Source organism: Ailuropoda melanoleuca, chromosome 10 (genome assembly GCF_002007445.2).
Source record: "Ailuropoda melanoleuca isolate Jingjing chromosome 10, ASM200744v2, whole genome shotgun sequence".
Taxonomy (NCBI): Eukaryota; Metazoa; Chordata; class Mammalia; order Carnivora; family Ursidae; genus Ailuropoda; species Ailuropoda melanoleuca.
The window spans coordinates 80,385,034-80,405,566 of record NC_048227.1 but is presented as its reverse complement, the minus strand read 5'-3'; the positions used below and the strand labels follow the sequence as shown (position 1 = coordinate 80,405,566).

At 40.3% G+C, this 20,533-nt stretch overlaps 1 protein-coding gene across 3 annotated transcripts in view; it reads right to left on the bottom strand.

Moving 5' to 3' along the window:
• Positions 1 to 20,533, bottom strand: part of TCF21 (transcription factor 21) — a 34,532-nt gene that overhangs the window by 10,976 nt on the left and 3,023 nt on the right. For 2 of the 3 annotated variants that reach the window (XR_004628136.1, XR_004628137.1), the window contains exons 3-5: positions 15,131 to 15,275; positions 3,955 to 4,055; positions 3,520 to 3,678 (exon numbers count right to left, since the gene is read on the bottom strand). The gene's annotated coding sequence lies outside the window, so the exon portion shown is untranslated. Of the gene's footprint in view, positions 1 to 3,519; positions 3,679 to 3,954; positions 4,056 to 15,130; positions 15,276 to 15,304; positions 20,052 to 20,533 lie in introns of those variants that run through there. The other variant, XM_034669171.1, reaches the window with a different exon arrangement.

Genomic DNA, 20,533 nt, shown 5'->3' with positions numbered 1-20,533 from the left:
TCAATTCCTTACAATATCTATCATCTATCTATCTATCTATCTATCTATCTATCTATCTATCTATCTATCATCTATCCATCTATCTTATTGATTCTATTTCTTTTAAGAACCCTGGCTAATACAAGATAGGTCAACCTTCACTTTTCCAGGAGTCAATATTTGCAAATTCATCTGAAAGTAATACTTTCAGGCTTTTATGGTCATTCTCAAAATGCACAAAGAAAAATTTGAATTGTCTCTGGGCTTATTTCTAGGTAAGCTTACAAACAAGGTGGTACTCTGCCTTCCAGGTTCAGGTCCCGTACAGAGATGACCAGTGAATGGAGCGAGTAGGGGATAGTACAGTGTCGTGCAAGAAACTCCAACCCCAGGGCCAGTGGGACAGGGTTTGAATCCCAAACCTGGCATCTGCTAGTAGAGCAGACTCAGGCAAGTGACTTAACACTTCTGAACCTCATTTTCACTTTCAAAAAAATTAAACATCCAAGAAAATAGAATCTACAAAGATGAGTTGTTTTAGGATTTAAAATTGAGATCTATGTGAGAAATGCATGTATATATACAAAATATATGCATTTTTCCCCTAAAAGCAATGGTTTGATATTTGCTAACTCTATTTACAGGCTTTGTAGAACCAGAAATAAGAGAATTGACTGTACTAACAATGCCCTAAAATATCTGCTGGGTATTCTTCTTTACTTCTGTTGTGTAGTGGTAACCCAAATTCTTTGTTAATTAGGTCAAATCACTCCAGCAAATACAGTAACCACTTTTTTTTCCCCTGTTTTTTCAGAGTCACGGGGACCTTAAAGTGGTGGGATGGCCGTCTCAGCTTCCAGTTCGGTGGAATAATTTTTGTATATCCTGGTAGAACGGTTCCTCCCTTTGGGACTAAGAGTTCTAGACCGGCAGAGTGGAAGGTCATATAGACAAGTAGCAAAAATTTTGATAGTGAACCACTAGGGATAATAGGGAGTGGAGCATTCCTATCTCACGCTTTGATTCTTGGACCCGAGGATCCTGGCTAAGGGAGGCACAGCATGTGGTTTCATGCTGACTTAGAGCATATGCAAACTCTTGGAGGACATTGTCCCAGCTCGGCAAGATAGTGCCACTTAGCTAGGACTATAGTTGTCTTCAAAAGGCTGTTCTACCATTCTGTGAAGCTAGCTGGTTCAGGATAGTGGGGTACATGGCAAGACCAGTGATTTCCATGAATGTGGGGCCATTGAAGCATTCATTTGCTGTGAAGTGAGTTCCTTGATTGGACATAATGCTGTGTGGAATCCCAACAGTGGATAAAGGCTATGGTCTATAAGTGTACTCGTGGGCACAGACTGAATTTGGTGTCCACCAGTGGAATTTCTTCATCAGGAAAATCTCAACTCTGATTTTAAGGGCTTCCAACTGATTGACTCAGGCCCACCCAGATTATCCAGACAATCTCTCTTACTTCAAGTTAACTGATCATGGACTTCCATCACATCTACAAAAGACCTTCGTACCAACATCTAGATTATTGACTGAATCACTAGGGACTTTAAACTAACCAAATTGGCATGTCAAAAAGATCATTGCACCATGTAACTTGACATATTCACAGGTTCTAGGGACTAGAAGGTGATCATTTTGGGGAGGTCATTATTCTGCTTACTAAATATGGTTAATACAAGGCAGGATAAAAATGAAAAATAAGTGAGAGAAGAGACTATGACAAAGGGGTAATGAGAGTGAAAAAAACTAAGATGAATCCTTTGGTGGAGACAGTACATCAAATTGGCTACATGGTCCTGAATATTTGCTGTGATTTTTCTACTGATGATTTATCTATGATCTTTCAAGCATCTGTGTCGAGGAGACATATTATCTCAGTCGTAGTATTAAGAAGAGAAACAAACCAGATGACAGGACAGGTACAACCATACCTGGTATTCTAGAATATTAGTGAAATTGGTAAGCACACTTTTTTTTAGGTTCTCAACAACACCCTTAAAATGAAAGTAGTGGTAGATGATAGAACTCTATTTTATATAATAGTATGTAACCAGCACAGTTGAGTAAACGGAGCTTAACCACAAATAATCTGAAGTGGCCCACAACCAGCTCTCTGCTGCCTCACTGGGTGACCATGGGCAAGTTTTAGGGTATTTGACAGTTGGGATGGGATTGTACATGCTTCTGGTTCTTCTCTATGTTTGTTAATTATCATAACCAAAATTTACAACTTTGTGTTGTCCTTTAAGTTAAAAAAATTACTTTAACAGTTAGCTGAGCTGGAGCAAAAAGAATACATTGTTATACATAAGAAGTTGGATAGAGATACATTACTAAAAAGAAACCACCTCCCTTTGTCACACAAGTAAGATAGTAGACAGTTCAAAAACAGGTCCAAGTATATGTGGGAATTGAGTATATGGTAAAGTTGACATTTCAAATTAATTGGCAAAGAGTGAATTATGTAATAAATTATTTTGAGACAAATCACTATTCATTTGGAAGAAATAAGTTAAATCACTTATTTATAATAAGCAGAAATAAATTCCAAGGTTAACCAAGATTTTAGAAAATTTTAATAGAAGGAACACTTTCTTTAGAACCTGTTGAAGTTCTATATCCTTACTTAATTTCTGTCTCGTTGTTCTACCAAATGTGGAATGAAGGGTGTTGAATTCTTTAACTATTATTGTGGATTTGTTTCTTTCTCCTTTCAGTTCATTAATTTCTGCTTCACATATTTTTCACCTATGTTGATTAGTGCATACACATTTAACATTCTTATATTTTCCTGGTGGACTGACCATTTTATAATTATATTAATGTCTCTCTCTGTCTCTTTAATTTCCTTTGCTCTGAAATCTATTTTTTATGATATTGATATAGTCATTCGTCCTTTTCCGGATTGTTTGAGTGATACACCTTTTTCCATCCTTTTACTTTCAGTTTACCTTATGTTGTTATACTTGAAGAGAATTCATGTAGATAGCATATAGTCTGGCCATGTTTTTAAATCCACTCTCGCAGTCTCTGTCTTTAATTTATATATTCAGATCGGTAATATTCAATGTAATTATTGATATGTTGGGCTTATGTCTGCCACTTTGTTTTCATTCATCTCTGTTTTTATTTCGTTTTTTATTCCTCCTGTATTACTGTGGGTTATTTGAATGTTTTTAGAATTCCATTTCGTGATCTATAGTGTTTTTCAGTGCATTTCTTTGTATATTTTTATCAGTGGTTTCTCTAGGCATTGCCTTGTGTGTGTGTATGTATATATATATAGTATTACAGTCTACTGGTGTCATTATTTAATTGGTTCAAAAGATGTGTAGAAATCTTACCTCTCTTTAGTCATTCACCCTCTCCCCTTTGTAATATAATAGTCTGTCATAAATATTTCCTCTACATACATTTAGAACCACATCTGACAGTGTTATAGTAATTTTTGCTTTGTCAATCACAATTTAGGAAGCTCAGGAAGAGACTGAAAGTCTATTGCGTTTTACCCATATTTTTCCTTACCTTGTTCTTTCTTCCTCCTTTATGTTCCAGAGTTTCTTTTTATATGATTTTCTTTCTACTTAGGAACGTCCTTAGCCATTTTTTTAAAAGGCTAGTCTATTGACGACAAACTGCCATAGCTTTCTTTCATCTGAGATTGTCTTGATTTTCCCTTCATTCCTAAAAAAAAATTTTTATGGGTGTAAGATTCTACCTTGACAGTTCTTACTTTCAGCACCTAAAGAATATTATTTCACTTCTTATCAATCCCCCTTGTTTCTGGATGAGAAAAATCACTGTCATTTTAATTGCTTTACCCACATAGCTGAGGTATCATTTTTCTCTGATTGCTTTCAAGATATCTTTTTTTTTTTCTGTCTAAAGATTTCAGAATTTTAATTATGCTATGTCTTAACCTGGATTTCTTTGGGTTTGTTCTGTTTGGGGTTCACTCACCTTGAATCTGTAGGTTTGTGTCTTTGCCTAATTTAGGAAGTTTTCATTACATCTTCGAGTGCTTTTTCATTCCTGCTCTCTTTGCCTCTCTTTCCAGGACTCTGATGATACAAACGTCAGGTTTGGTTATCTTTTTGTAATAATCCAATAGGGCCCTGCAGACCTAATAAACTTTTTTCAGCATATTTTTTTCTCTTTTGTTCAGATTGAGTAATTTCTATTGTCCTATCGTCCAGCTCACGGATTCTTTCCTCTGTGCCCTCCATTCTGCCATTGCCCTCACCCATTGAGCTTTTTATTTTGGTTGTTATGTTTTTCAGTTCTAAAATTTTCATTTAGTTCTTCATATCTTCTTTCTCCCCCTTCTCCTCTGCCTTTTCTCCACTTCCTCCTCCTCCTCCGTTTCCTCCTCCTTGGCTAAGACTTTCCATTTCCTTGTTCATGTTTGTATTTTGTCATTTGTTTCAGCATGTTTGTAACTGCTCATTGAAGCATTTTTAGTCATAGCTGCTTTAAAATATTTGTTGGATAATTCTAACATCTTTGTCACCTCAGTGTTGGCATCTATTGTCATTTTTTTAAAAAGATTTTTTATTTTTTAAGAACGATTTTAAGTCCATAGCAAAATTGAGACAAAAGTACAGAGATTTCCCCATACCCTCTTTCCCCACACATGCGTAACCTCCCCCATTATCAACACCACACACCAGAGTGGTACATTTGTTATAACTGATGAACTTATATCAACACGTCATTATTATTCAACATCCATAGTTTACAATAGGGCTCACTCTTGATGTTACACATTATATGGGGTAGGACAAATGTATAATGACCTGTGTTGAGTATTAGAGTATCATGCACCATATTTTCATGGCCCTAAAAGTCCTCTGTACACTGCCTATGCATTATTCCACCTCCCACAGCAACTCCTGGCAATCACTGATCTTTTTACTGTCTCCATAATTCTGCCTTTTCCAAAAAAGTCTTGACTTTCCACTAGACCTTCTCTAATACCACCCCAGCAGGGAGGAGAAGGGCCCCCCTTATTAACACATGGGGACGGAAGTCCAGTTTCCTCACATGGTCTTCACTGACACTGTAGGGGGTAGGGATTGTTCCGTGTTTTTCCTTCGTCTTACGTTCACTTTATATAAAATGTCCAGAGTTTTTAATTGTACTTAGCAGTCAGAATAGAGAAAAGTATGTCTGCTTCAGCTTTCTGGAAGCAGAAGTCCTCAGCAAAAGTTTAAAAAATTCGATAACATTGAATACTGTCAAGGATATGAGGCAATTGGTACTGGGATTATGAACTTCTTAAAATTTTGGTGAGTAATTTGATAGTAGTTATCCAAAAAATTTTAACAAGATCAACAATCCTACTTGTGAGAATCTATTCTGCACAACTACTAACATGAGTATATAAATAATAAAGATGCTTATCTTAGCATTGTTTGTAAAAGTGAAAATAATTCAAAACAATTCATCAACAAATAGAGAAATGGTTGAAATTATTGTGGTATGCAAAAAATTGAAATTATATGCATCCACGACTTTTTATAAATTAAGCTGTAAAAAACATGTATAGCATGTTCTCATTTCTCATACAAAAAATTGTTGAGTGGCCTTTTCCTGTTGCTTAGAATTGGCAACCAAGGCTATAAGCTATGGATAAAGGGACATCAAGTATACTATTCTATAGGGACACTCTCCAAGGAAACTCAAACATTTGTAGGATAACATCTTTATTAGAGCTCACAGTTGGGCGGATTAGCCCTCTTGCCTCCAATCATTATCCCAGCACATCACCCACCCTCTTCCTTCAACCTCATTTATCACCCCAGCGCTTCTTACAGTCCTATAAACAAAAGACTTGGGGATGGTGATAGAGTAGGGAAAAGTCTTTGGAGTCAGATTCTGTTGGCTTAGGTGGGACCTCTGCTTATTTTCCATTGGTTTCCCATGGAAAAAGGAAGGGGACGGCTTAACCCCTTCCAGAAATCAGGTAAAGGAAGGAGAGCCAAGGTAATTGTTTAAGAATACATTGTTTAAGAATACCTTGAAAACTATGAGACTGACATTTTGTTCCTCAAAGGAGTTTTTGGGATTTTAGCTTAAGCAGCTGAATCATCAATCTGCCTGTGTAATTATGTGAACAGGGGAAAGCAGAACTGGAGACAGATGGAAGACGGATGAGAGTTGATCACAGGGGAAGGGGACACCAGTGGCAAGAAGGCATGAGCTGAAAGCATTGAGAAGGCTAGACAGAAAGGTGTAGAGACAAACTCCATGTCAGGGAACAATGCAGAAGGGTGGACTCATGGCACTCTCTCCTCCCAGTGCACTCCCCTCCAGAAAAGAGCCTGAAGAAGAACTTAACTCTTAGGCCTAAGTGAAAAGGCATTTTTGAACCCTTGCTTCATACAGGGCAGCCAGGGCAAGCAAGAAGCAACTCATAAAGGACCACCACAGGGGGCAGTCAATAAAGAAGCATCCTCTCTCATACTCTCTTTCATCACCCACTACCAGAGAAATAGGTTCTTGAATAAGATAGAGGAAGAAATGAGCCAGACTTCTTTGCCTTCGCTTCAACCCAAGTCAGTGCCTTGGTGCCTGAGCCAAAGAACGAACCCACAGCAGGTCCCTGGAGCCATGGGCCAAGGCTAGCAGAGGAGATGAAATTTACATCAGATATGAGATTTGAGTTTTAAACTGGAAAACACTGAATTTGTCTTTTAATAGCAAAGTGTTTGAAACGCTGTGGTATCTGCCCAGGATATCATTAGGGATCTGCTCCCCACTCAGGCGATTCAACATACACAGTAATGATGGGAAAATAAAACCGGTTTATGTTTCTAACCCTAGGCAGTTAAAACTATTAATCAACATGTGAAATGCACATGTATGTATTATGTGTGTGTATGTATGTATATATATATATAATTGTTAGTCTCTATATGTATATTTTCTCTAAGCAAAGAAAACTGGAAGGATCTGTACCCCATTTTTAACAATCACACATTGGCATATATAAAGATGGAATTTATAATAACCAATAAGTTTTTAACTTGAGAAATAAAAAAGTTTCTTTATAAATAATAGATGAACACACTAGGTTCCAGCCAGATGAGACCATGTCCATAAGTTTCAGAACAATAAAAAAGGCTTGACCAATTGATGAATAAATCTTTCATATTTGTACCCCATACATCCCAATGCTCAGAGCTCCCTCATTAGCAAGCTGTGGTGGTTTGCTTCATGAATTCCTAGGAGTATGATCCTGTATACGTCATTTTCAATGTTGGAATCTCTGGAAGACTGGTTGTGGGCATAGGAGCTGGGCTGAAGTGGTGGTGGGCTTGTCTCTCAAGGTCATCAGAGTGGTGTTCCCTGGCTCCCTTAGCTCCTCTCCCCTTCCTGCTCAGTTGACAGCTGTGGCTCTTCTGCTGGAACCAAAGTCAGTTGCTTTGGGATAGCTGACCCTCTTTCCCATGAGTTTCTGCCTTTCTTCTGCTAATCCTGGAGCAGTTCCTTGGTGTTCTTTTCACACTGACTATAGGAAATCTCCTATTTCTGATGTCTTGCTCTTAAAAAGAGTCTGTCACAGCACAGCAATTTGTTCTCCTGGGATACTGTTCTTCCAGCCCTGGGTGACTGGTTCAGAGGATAGTTGAGCCCAGTTTCTCACTCTCCCTGGAACAAGTAAGTGTCCTCTTCAATACCCACACCTTGCTGCACAGTTAAGCCCACTCCACTCCACTCCTTCTCACTCAAACTGATATTTTTCATTCAGCCTTTACTGTTCTCCCTCTACTCCAGATTACTTTGGGGACCTGCAGGTTATCAGATGTGTACATCTTTTAACTCTAATTATAAGCAAGGCTCAAGTTATTTCTCACAGGACTTCTGAGGTCCGTGCAAAACAAGGGATACGACCTGGCAGCTATTCTACATGTCCCTCAATATTTCATAACAGTAAAGTTAATTGCAAAATAAATGCAACCAGACTATATAGAGGATCTCGGGGCGGGGGGTGCCTAATTTCAACTGACCACATAACTCAGTAGCTACCCCAACCCAAATGCTACAAGGGTTTTCAGAGCAATCCTTGAACAATTCTGGGAACAGAAACTCTTCTCTCACTTTAGCTTTTTGTCTCTCTCTCCCCTTCCCTCCCTCCCTCTGTCCTTCCCCTGACTTTTGTAAAAGCCATATAAGTAAATTAATAAAGTTACCAAGACCTGGTTTAAAAGCAACCTGGAAAAAAAGTAATAAGACATTTTTGACAAAAAATGGAGAAAATAGTATTCAGGGCTCATAAGGGTTCATTGTAATGGACCTTCTTATACACTGTTGGTGAGATTTTGAATGAGTATAGACTTTCTGCAAAGCAATTTTATGCTATTTATTTAAAAAAAATCACTTTAAAGAATCTATCCTAAGGAATAATCTGAGAAGTAATGAAAGATATAAGGATGTGTAAGGATCGTCAATGTAGTAGTATTTATCATAGGAGAAATTGGAAACAACATAAATGTATGAAAACAAATTATGGTTTTTGCATGAAATGGAATATTGTCCTACCTTTAAAAATCATGTTTCCGAAAGATATTTGTATGATGTGGCAAAAAGCTTAGCTTGTAATATTGAAACAAAAAGTAGAACAAAAACTGTATACACAATATTAACCTAATTTGATTATTTCAAAGCATTTGGAAAAAAATAGATTTATTCCTAGATTGATAAATATAACAAAATTATAAATTAAGATTGTTTTTATTGTGAGAAACAAGGTTAATTAACAAAATCTATTTTAATTTGGCAACAATCTGTCTTGGGGATTTCTTTTTTTTTTTAAAGATTTTATTTATTTATTTGACAGAGAGACAGCCAGCGCGAGAGGGAACACAAGCAGGGGGAGTGGGAGAGGAGAAGCAGGCTCATAGCGGAGGAGCCTGATGTGGGGCTTGATCCCACGACGCCGGGATCACGCCCTGAGCCGAAGGCAGACGCTTAACCGCTGTGCCACCCAGGCGCCTGTTTTGGGGATTTCTGGTTCAGAAGTAAAAGCCTTTCTTGTGAGACATACAAGATAGAATTTTTTGGGAAGGTTCTTAGGAAAGGAATGGAAAGACAAGAATCTGGAAACCAGTTAACTCTTTTCCCCAGTAGCTGCACAGTTTTGATATTTTTATTTTTTCATGTTATCCTTGAGCCCTGCCCAAGAACAAATAGTATTTTTTTTTAAGTTGTATGTCAATCCAAGGGGGTGATAGTGTGAATTAGTGGCAGAAAGAAACTCTATCTCAACCCATTATTCTTTTTATCTGCTCAGGGGTCCGACCTCTCTATATGGGCAAGAGAAAAAACAATTAAATTTAAAATTTAGTCTGAGTAGTCACCTAGAAATTACTGGTCTGGTATAAAATAAGTAGCAATTTGGCAATATATATGAAGAACCTGAAATTAGTCACATTCTTTGGCTCAGAATTCTACTTCTGGAAGATGCAGACCAAGATCCAAGATGGGCATCATGGCCTAGAGTAAAACAGTACAAAGTCAACCATCATTGAATTATCTGAAAATCATGGAATGATTAGCTCAACTATGGATGGGATAAACAAAATATAAAAAAATATTAAATCTTCTTTTTTTTAAAAGATTTTATTTATTTATTCGACAGAGATAGAGACAGCCAGTGAGAGAGGGAACACAAGCAGGGGGAGTGGGAGAGGAAGAAGCAGGCTCATAGCAGAGGAGCCTGACGTGGGGCTCGATCCCACAACACCGGGATCACGCCCTGAGCAGAAGGCAGACGCTTAACCGCTGTGCCACCCAGGCGCCCCCCAAAAATATTAAATCTTCTGTAGGTTTAGTAGATCTTCAGAGATTGCCATACCTTTGGGCCATCTTTCTCTTCTCAGCTCCATTTTGCTTATCCAGCCATCGGTGGAGATGAGCCTCAGACCACGGCCAGAATGGTAATGAAATAGATGTGAACATAAAACTTGTTTTTGAATGTTCTCTAAATAGTATGTACTTGTGGGAAAGGAAATCTTAGAAGAAATATCATACCCTTTTCTAATAGGACCAGCAGAGGTTTCAAAACTAGTCATGTACTAATAATTTCCGGGATTTTCTATAACATACAGTTGAGACTGGGTGGACCTTTAACTGCAAAATATCAGCAGTCTGGCTCAAAATCACAGGAAATTTTCTCTAATGTCATGACTTTTTTTCTTTTTCTTTTTTTTTTTTTAATGCTAGAAGGAACTTTAGAAATCTCACCACTTATGAAGAAACCACGGTACAGAAAGATTAAATGATTAGGTGGGGGCCAGAGCAACTTAGTAGCTGAGCCCCCTATTTACAAAGATTTGAAAATACCACTTTTTAGAACCTTTATTCTGGTAAGTTAGAATATACTGATATAAAATATTAAGAAAGAGTGAAATTCGGTATCACATAATTTGTGAGTTGATTTATAAGATTCAAAAGAGAAGAAAAAGCAGAAGACAGATTTGAAGACAAAATGTTTGGGAAATTTATAAATTGTTTGAGGAGAAGGCTCCTGAGATGATGCAAAACCTTGGCAGGTGGGGAATGAAAAGTTAAGCTCGCCTATCGTGTGATATGGCTGACTCTGAAGATCAATATCATTCATAGTTTTGGTGTTAATTTTCCAGTAATGAAGGTAAGTTTCTGCTAATGCACCCATCATATCTTGTGTTTTTTTTTTCTTTTGCTTTGAACCAAGAGTATTTATTTGCAAAATGGCTTCCTATATCAGTGTAGTACAATGATGGCCCATCTTATATAGTCTATCTCCAAATGGCCTGAAATCCAATTTTAGCTTTAGGAAAATAAAGGCCTCCAGGACAACCACCTTGGATGCAGAAAAGGACCTTTTGAAGTCACTTCCCCAGATATTTGCCCACTACTGGGAGATTGGTCTTAGTGTAGGGTAGAGGCAGCAGGAAGCTCTCCATGTTGACCTAACTTCATGAATGATAGGCTGAACTGCCTGTAGCCTAGTGGTTAGAGTATGTCAGGGGAAGTTAGCATTTACCAGTAGCTTACCCTTCCAGAAAATGGCACAGTTGGTGCTTTTCAGAATACAAGACTGCCAGGATGCCTGGGTGGCTCATGTGGTTAAGCATCTGCTTTTGGCTCAGGTCATGATCCCAGGGTCCTGGGATTGAGTCCCTCATCAGGCTCCTTGCTTGGTGGGGAGTCTGCTTCTCCCTCTGTCTGCTGATCTCCCTACTTGTGTGCACTCTCTTTCTCTCTCTGACGAATAAATCTTAAAAAAAAAAAAAAAGAATACAAGATAGCCTTGCTCCTCAAGGTCCAGAGATTCTGTAACTACTGAAGAGGAAGACCTAAGCTGGAGATGAAGAATGTGTCATCTTACCTATTTCCAGTGTGTAACATAGGATCCTGGACACTCAATGATGATGTATGGAATGCAACGAGCTACTGTATATCATCATTCTAAGACACATGATTTTTCACATTTTCACGTTTCTAAAATTGGGATGCATCTTAACATTTGTCTTTTTGTTTGAATTTTCTATGTTGTTGGTATTACCCATGCTGGGTTCAATTGCCATTAAAAACGCTTTAAAAAGTTTAAACTCTGAGCATCAGAAAAAAATGTTATTTTGTTGTATAAATAATAAATATAAATATTTTCTTATACACTGAAAGGCATGAAAATAGAAAAGTAATGTGTAGGAACAAAGGCTTTTGTCATTGGAGAAATGCTACCGTTCTGTATTTTCTTACAAAGCAACAGCAAGTGCCTTACAGAACTTAAGAAGGAAGTAAACCATGAGCAGATGACCCTGTTACATTTTTGTTACTGAGATACGTGCAAGGGATTGCCTATCGCACCCTGTATTAGTTTCCTGTGGCTGCTATAACAATGACCACAAACTTAGTGCCTTAGCACAACAGAAACTTATTCTTTCTTAGTTGGTGACCAGAAGCTCAACATCAGTTTCATTGGGTTGAAATCAAGGTGGGTATGGCCCTGCTCCCTCTGGAAATTCTAGAAGAGAACCCACTCCTTGCCTCTTCCAGCCTTTGGTGGCTACATCACTCTCATCTCTACCTCTGTTTTTACACCACTTTTTCTTCTTCCCTGTATCAAATCTCCCTCTCCCATTCTCTTAAAGGGACACTGGTAATGGCATTTAGGGCCCACATGAATAATCAAGGATGATCTTTCAATCTCAATATCCTTAAATTAATACATCTGCAAAGACCCTATTCCAAATAAGGTAACATTTACAGTTTTCAGAGATTAGAATTTGAGATCTTTGAGACCACCATTCAGCCCACTACACATACCAAGCAAAGGAACTAAAGTCAGAAAAAAAAAAAAACCCCAAATTTCTAAGAATAAGTAAAAGAAATGTTGATGTGATTAATTAATGGTGATATTTTCTTTATGTTTCCTTCTGACAAAATCAGAAAATCATCGAAACTTGCAGAACTGGTATGAGTGGCTTGGAAGAAAATCTCAGTGACAACAGAGAACTCTTCTAAGGAATGCTCATAATGGCCCAGAGAACACAATTGGGTAGCAAATCACAAGATATTGGCAATTCAAAGTGGGAAGTGATTCAGAAGGGCTAGACTTTGAACATGAAGAAGTTTCAGGAAAACTTTAATATGACAGATTAATTATAAAAATGGTCCGAAATCTCCACCATTTGCTGATCCACACTCTATGCAATGTGACTTCGCAGCTTCTCCCATCAAGAGATAGAATCTATTTCCCCATCCCTTGAGTCTAGGATGTCCTGTGACTGGCATTAGCCATAGAACGCAGCTGAAGTGATGCTCTCTAGGTCCAAGAGGCCTTGTTTCTGTTTCCTTCCCAGTCTCCATGAGAGCAAGTACAAACTGGCCTACTGGGTGACAAGAGACGTGTGGTTTGGTCACTCTCATCAATCCAGCCAATAAAATAGCCAGTCAGCCACCAGCCCTGTGAGTAAGGCCATCCCTAATCAGCTAGCTCTCAAATAAATTGCCATCCAACCACAGATAAATGAGCAAGTTCAGTGAGCACAGCAGGGCCCTGCCCAGGCCAGCAGGACTGCCCGAGTGACCTGCAGACTTTGAGCAGTAATAAATGCTTATTGTTTCAAGCCATTGGGTTGTGACATGGTTTATTATATGATAAAAACTAACTAATATATCCTGGGTAGAAAATCACCAGATTTTAATGACAGAATGTATCAACATTTTGCAATGAATTTGATTCTGAACATAAAAACATATTTTTGGAATATTTTAATGAACTTATTTTGGTTATAATTTTTTTTGTATCCTTAATGGTGACGTAGGATGAAAATATACTCACCAAGAAGTCTAAAAGAGATCTTTAAGTAAGTATAAAATAAACATTTGAATTGAAAAAAAGCATCATGTCATGATTTTATTGGAGGAATTTCTTTTTTAGGGTTATAACTATCCTTAATTTCTTTTATCCTGGGGACTCTCCTATGTTCAAGGCAGAAGCCCATTTCAGTTTAAATACAATAATTTTATGTTCAGCTTTCTACCACTCATCCACTACATAACTTCTGGTATTTACTCCTCCTCTCTGAGTTTCAGTTGCCCTATATGAGAAGTGAGGATGATAATATCTCCTGGTTAGGGTTGTTCTGAAGATAAAATATGATAATGCATATGAATGTGCTCTATGTAATGCAAATGGTTGAAAAATATTAAGAAAGCTGTATCTATGCTAATCAGCATATTTCTAAATATGCCCAATAGTAGCATCTTATTGTCTAAAGAATGATGGTGATTTTTTTCAATAAAAATTTTCAATTCCATAAAGTAGATCATTTGGGTTATGTGAATATATCTCTTCTTGCTTTTGTTATCCCCACTCTTTCCCACAACATAGATACAATGAGATCTGTGAACATGACCTTTTACCCATCACAGTTGCCCACTGTTGTTGTAGCAGAATGAAGCCAGGTGGTCCATATGCAGACATCCCAGCCCTAAATGCATTCGATTACATTTGTAGCAAAGAGATTTGAGATTCCTGTCTCACATAGAGCTTCCCTCTCAAAAAATATCTGCCTCAACCAATAGCCAACCTATCCATCCATCCCCAGCCAACCGTAGCTGATGGGGCAAGAGGCATACAACTGACCTGGAGAATTTAATCAGAGCTTCTTAGATCAAGTCCATAGTGGTCCCAGTCTTGAGAATTCAAATTAAGACATGCTGAGATTGAAATTTTGGACAGTGGGGTCTAACTGAATGTGCATGTAGAATTGGGGCCACAGTCAATAATTTCACAGATTATCCACATTCAAAAGAGAAAGTTCAGGAGGAGTAGAGAGCAAGTCAGCACAGAAAATCAGAGGAGAAAATGCAGAACACTGGCAGAAAAAGCAGAGCTAAGGTCCCAGAGAGAAAGAGAGGGTGTTTCACTCCAGACTTTTAGTTTCCCAGTAGATTTTCCCTGCTGTTTATTTTCTGCCTGGAGATGTCAGCCAGATTCCTTGGACTATCTTTACAATGCCTCATTCCCCTTTTTATATGAGCCAGTTTGGAGGGATTTTTGTTCTTTGTAATCAAAATGACCCCTGCTGGTTTGAAAAATTCTCCTGGGTTTAGAGATCACTTGGATTTCTTTTTAGTCCCTGGTGGGGGGAAAAAAGAAAGCCTGTTAAGAAAAAGGAATGGTGGAGGAAGGAGCTATTGAGTGGGTGATAGATGTCTGAAAGTAAGAGATTAGAGGGCAGCAGAAGGTGGTGGTACTCACATAAAGTGAGGAAAAGGAAAACGGATTCTAGTGAGACTCATTAGTGAAAGACCTCAAAAACCAACCAGAACAATTTAGATGTGATGATAAGAATATTGAAGGGAGACCCACAATGTTTTGAAAGACACAATACTTAATAGAGAACCTTTCCAGGGCTTCAGTTTCTAAAAAAAAAAAAAAAAAAAAAAAAAGAATCCATATGTGATGTGACGAGAACCAATGTTTCAGGTTAATTCCCCTTTGATGGACTTGATGGTGATTTTTTCATTGTAGATTTATTTTTATTATAGAATAAGTGTTCATTACCAAATTCTAAAACCAAGATTAGACAATATATTTGAACCAGCCTGTGATTATAGCAATGTAACAAGAACTTACCAGACAGTGGCATCTCTAAGAAGCTTATTATTAAGCTTTTTGCATTCACTCCTCTTCAAGCACTTGCTATGTATCTGTCACTGTGCCAGGTGCTGGGGAAACCAAGGTGAACCAGCTGGACAGCATTGTCCCTGCCCTCATGGAGCTAGAATAGATAGACACAACTAGATAAATAGAGAAATGAAGGAAAATAAGAATTATCTGTTATTGATAAAGTGATTAGTGCAGAAATACAGAACTTCTAGCAGGATCCACTGCAGATAAAGTGGTGAGGTCTCTATAAGAAAGACTGAGACCTGAATGTAACTTGTTTTAAACACTTTCAAGATACCCTGAGCACTTAGATTATCATAAGAATTTAATATTGTTTCCTATTGGTTAGATAACTATTTAGGGTAAATGCATATCATTCTTTGAGGCACCTTTATAACTTAGTGATGAGAAGAAAGGGAGAAGAGAGTAGGAAAACTAGTATTAATTGGTGTCTAACATGTACCAGAGATTATGTCACCAAAGGAGTCATTATTATACTCATTTTACAGGTGGAAGAACTAAGGTCTGAATGGTCAAGTACTCAAAAGCTCCTTCCATTACATTACATATTAGATGTAATCTACATCTTTGTAAAAGGCAACGGACTACTTCCTTATCACCAACTGGATTAATTTAAAAATAACATCCCACGAACATTTTATTCTTACACAGTCAGTGTCTTATATTATTTCTACTATTCAAAGCACCTTTTAAGCTAATGATTCTGATCTAAAGGCCAGGTACATTCATAACTAATAATGTCATCTTCTACTGGAAAGGGAAAAAGGAGATTTCATCACAGTGTCGGGCTGAGGGCAGTTGAAACATCCCACTCCCAGATGATGCCACCCAGTCCCATCACCTGTGCTTGCGTTGTGCTTTCCTCAAATACGCACCGGAGATGTCAACCTAAGAATTGAGTTTCATTTTAAGCACAACAACAGCCCCACTGTCAATTTCTTGGCTCGAATTTCCTTCACCAAAGCTCAGAGAGTCAATGATTCAAATTCATCCTTGATTTAACATTTATGGAATTGTCGGGCGCTACTCTGGATTCTGGGGACAAGGGTGATGATGTCGCTCAGAGAAGTCTGGTCTCCCCGAAGGTCTGAACCTTGCCAGTTCCCTTCGCCCTTTCCACCTTTTTCTCCTCCCTCTGCCCAGAGAGGGGATTTTAAGCCTGGTCCCCGAGGCGGATAATCCTTCTGTGAACCGAGTGGAGGGTGGACCTGCGGAGCTGGCCCCGACCTCAAGATCAAAGTCACGTCGACCCCAGGAGTCCGGAGGAAGCCGGAGGAGCTCTCAACAATGCAGCTGGCAGCACGCGAGCTTCCAGGGGCACAGCCAGCATTTGTAGGGAAGGATGCAAAGCTAGGAAAGAAAGTTCGGCAAGCAAGCTGCGTGGGGCGGGCGCCTCCCCTCCGTGGTTGTGCGGGGTCTTAACCCTAGAACCTTCCCGGGGTGGCATCTGAGCGCGGGGCGGTTCGCACTCAGAACCCGCAGACTCGGGGGCGGTGCCCGGAAAAGCCCGTGGACCCAGGAGGCTGTGTAGGCTGGGGCTCGGAGCCTCCTTTCTTCTCCCCCCGCCTACTTCCATCAACTCTTGGGAGTAGAAAAGCCGCCAACGAAAACCCGTCATTCCCTACTCCGCCCCTGGGCTCGGGTCCCTGACCTGCCCGCCAGCCGCACCCTCCGCTCACCACCATCCCTAGAGCCCCTGCACCCCAACCCAGGCCGACTTCCTGCGGGCCTGACGCACAGGGCCCCAACGCAGAGCCAAGCCACCTACTCTTACTGAAGTGAAAGGAAAATATTTGCTGGGGCCCTCTGCACAACCAGGGGTGGGGGTCGACGGGGGCGTGAGTCCTGGATGCCCATTTTTTCCCCCTTAGGGGTCGCAAAGGAGCCAAGAGCAGCAGGGCCCTAAACCCTCCAGGTCTGCAACTCATCATCTGATGACTAAAGTCTGTCTGGAGGGCACAAGATGAGCGCACAAACTTCGATGATACAGGAGGGCCACACAAATCTTTTATTTTCTGAGGACAAGTGATTTGATTTCCCGACTGGCATTTAAGCGTTAGGAATGCACTGCATGCCATCTTGGGGTGAATAGAAAGGCAAATGAAACTGGAGCCCAGAACATGCAGCCTCTTAAAAATTTTCCCAAATATTTTCTTTCTGTCTGTATTCACTTCTTTTGTTTCTCTGAGAGAGATCCCCCAACAGTGATTCTCAAAGGGTGATTCCTGGACCAGCCATATCAGCTTCCCTTGGGAAATTGTTAGAAACTCTGGGACCCCACCCCAGACCTCTTGAATCCCGAACTGGGGGAGGGGATGAAGGGATGAATCAATCATGGACTTCCACCAGCCACCTAGGTCATTCTGGATGACACACACTGCGGAGCTTCTGGCTTAAAAGGCTCCTTGGGCAGTATTTCCTACTGGTCACCAAATATATCCAGAGGTACCAGATCTCGTTCACCACTTCTCTTTTTAAAAGGAAGTCTCCAATAGCACAGTGGAAAAACCTGATAGAAGCATAATAAATTGTAAAAAGTCATACAAGCGATCAGAATGGGGGGGGGGACTTCCCCATCAGCTACAGGCCAGTTTTAGTACCTGTCTCCTTCTCCTGAGGACTAGCAGACATGTTTATCTTCCAAGCTTCTACAGTCTGTTTTGGTTGTTCTCCTGGTTCTTTCTGAAAGTACCTTCTAAGATAGTTTTCATAATGAAGAGGCCACAGATAGGACACGCCCTACCCCTCACCCTTATCTGACAAGCAGCAAAGGAGGTCCCCGTTCCTCCCCCAGCTGCCACTTGCCTCCTTTTCAGATCAAGGCACACCAGGTACCTGGACTGGACAAGGGTGGGATGGCTGTTCCTGGACAACAGTAGGGCCTGGTGGGTGGGGGAGAGCTGGGGATCTGGCTGGTGTAAGAGAAGAGTCCATGGGGAAGAAGTGTTTAAACTGTGGATGTGTGTATGCAAGTGTTTGGGGCAGTCACATTGCCACATTCCTGGGGCTAGTGGTAGCCAAAACCTAGTCGTTCCTGCAGTGTTGCCTGCTCCTTTCAATGAACAACCGTGGGACCCCAAGTACACCCCTGCCTTGTGGCTGCCTTGTGGCCCCTGTTGGCAGGCCCTCCTGACAGCAAGACCCCAGTGTATCCCTTCTATTTGCTGATCTTGGGCCCTGTCCTTGCTCTCCGAATTATGGGTTTTAGATTTTCAGGAAATAGTCACATTGGTAGAAAGCTCTAGACAAACTTGGAGAACACCAGGGAGAGGTAAAGGCATGTGAACAGAGAGAGAGAAATCATAACCTTCAGCATTGCATCAAAGAAAGAAAGGTGTTTTGTTCAGGGAATAGAAAGACTATCACCTGCACTTCATGAACACACAGGCTTTGAGCTTCCTGCCTGAGACACTGTCAGGTTGGGTCAAGCATGGACAGCTCATCTCTGGCTACTTAGCGAAAGTAACTGATACTTGCACAGATCTTTTCTTTTATAAAGTGATCACACAAATATGATCACATTTATGTCCCACTGAGGTTTTGTGAGGCAGAAGAGGAAAAGCATGAGTATGATGATTTTAACGTTTATCTCCATTTTCAGAGATGGGAAAACTGAGGATGGGCCCTTCTTCAGGGAAAAGCTAGAGGCAGAACTTGGGATTCATTCACATGTTCCCTGTTCATAGACTCATGCCTCATGCCGAAAGCAAAGGCTTCAAATTATAGGAAGGGGGCCTAGTACTTTTTAAAAAGTCCGTTTGCAGTTTGGGGTCCACGGAAGGAGCAAGCAGAAATTTCTTCTCTGTGGGCCACCTGAGTCGGGTGCTCAGAATTTTGAGCGTTTGGTTTATAAGAATGTGAGTGGGAGCTTGGAAATTTTGCTGATCCTGAAATGCAAACAACTGAATCACTCTGGGACTCAACTCTGACTTGGGTTCTGAAGTTTGGAGGAGCCTGGGACACTGGCCCTGTGGTTGAAGTGATGGAACATGGGAATTTGGGGAAGGTGGAGGTGGTCAGAGCTTGAAATGAGTTCCTAAAGGTCAAGAGGGGTTTGGGGGGAGTGGTAGGAAAGCCAGACATCCCGAGTTGTCCTCTGAGGTGCAAATAACAGACAGGCGGATTAGGAGTGAGCGAAGTTCCCAGCCCTCCGAGACTGGAGAATTGCACTTGGTAATGTGGGAGTCTTCACCGGCAGAGAAGCGCCCTGGCACAGCGGTTCACCTGTCTGGACCAGGGTCGCCGGGGGCCTTCCCAGAAGTCCAGGCCCAGAGTTCCACCCCCTAAGCAGCCCTGTGGTTGGTTGGGGGTGCATGAGGTGGTCGGAGGGAGCTCTTACTCCAGGTACCAAACTGAGCCGAGAAAAAGAGGAAAAAAAAATCGAAAAGAAAGAGCAAATGAAGCGGAAGTTTCAAGGCCCTCTGCGAGGAATAACAGTATAAATAACCGAAGACGTCTTGTAAACACTGCGGTCATAACCCCGAACATTAAACAGCCCTGGTGGCATCTGGCTCAGCGGCCGCTGCGGGTTGTGCTGGGGCAGCGAGTGAACCCGGTTCCAGGCTCTTCGGCCTCGCCTCACTGTTTATCTCAACTTAATCTTCCCCAACGAGCTGTTCCGTAGCATGGAAGATGTTTAAATTAAAACCCAGTCCGCCGGAAGTCGTGGCCGGGAGCTGAAGGCGCTGGCTAACTAACCGATAGGCTTGAGCGGTGTTAGAAGTAATTCATTAATTACTAAGAAGAACTCTATAATGTATGTTGCAGCACTTCCTAAAGGTTACGGTGTTTATGCTTTTCATAGCTTCCATTGTTTCTTCCCAGTTCGGCATTATGAGTTGTTTGGGTCCTGTCTGCTCCTAGAAAGCTAAAAAACGTGGAATTTACCTTTCTGCTCCTGTCATCAATTACACCGCAGAATAGTTGAAAATCGGAGTTTCCTTTTGGTGTGTTTTTCCCTTGAATCTTGTAACTGCTAGTAACTGTTACCCTGCTCCCTCCCCCTTTTGGTTCACGGTTACATTATTTATAATTGTTTTAAAAGTAACCTGCAAACCTGAGACCAGAGTTTCTTTTTGAGGTTTCAGTGCAAAATGTGAGCTGCACCTTTGCAGTGGAAATTGTGTTTAATCTTTTCCATCTCTAGAATTCTAGTTTGGATTGAGGTTCAAAAGAATCGCTTTTATTATCAAGCTTCCCCCATAGTCCCTCACTTTTCTAGTCTAGATTTTTTTTTTTTTTTTGGTAAAAATCACACCAATGTCAGGGCTTTTAGCAATATAAAGAAAGATTTATTTTCAAAAGTAGCAAAACTTGTTTGAAAAAAATATATATCTTTAAGTGAATTAC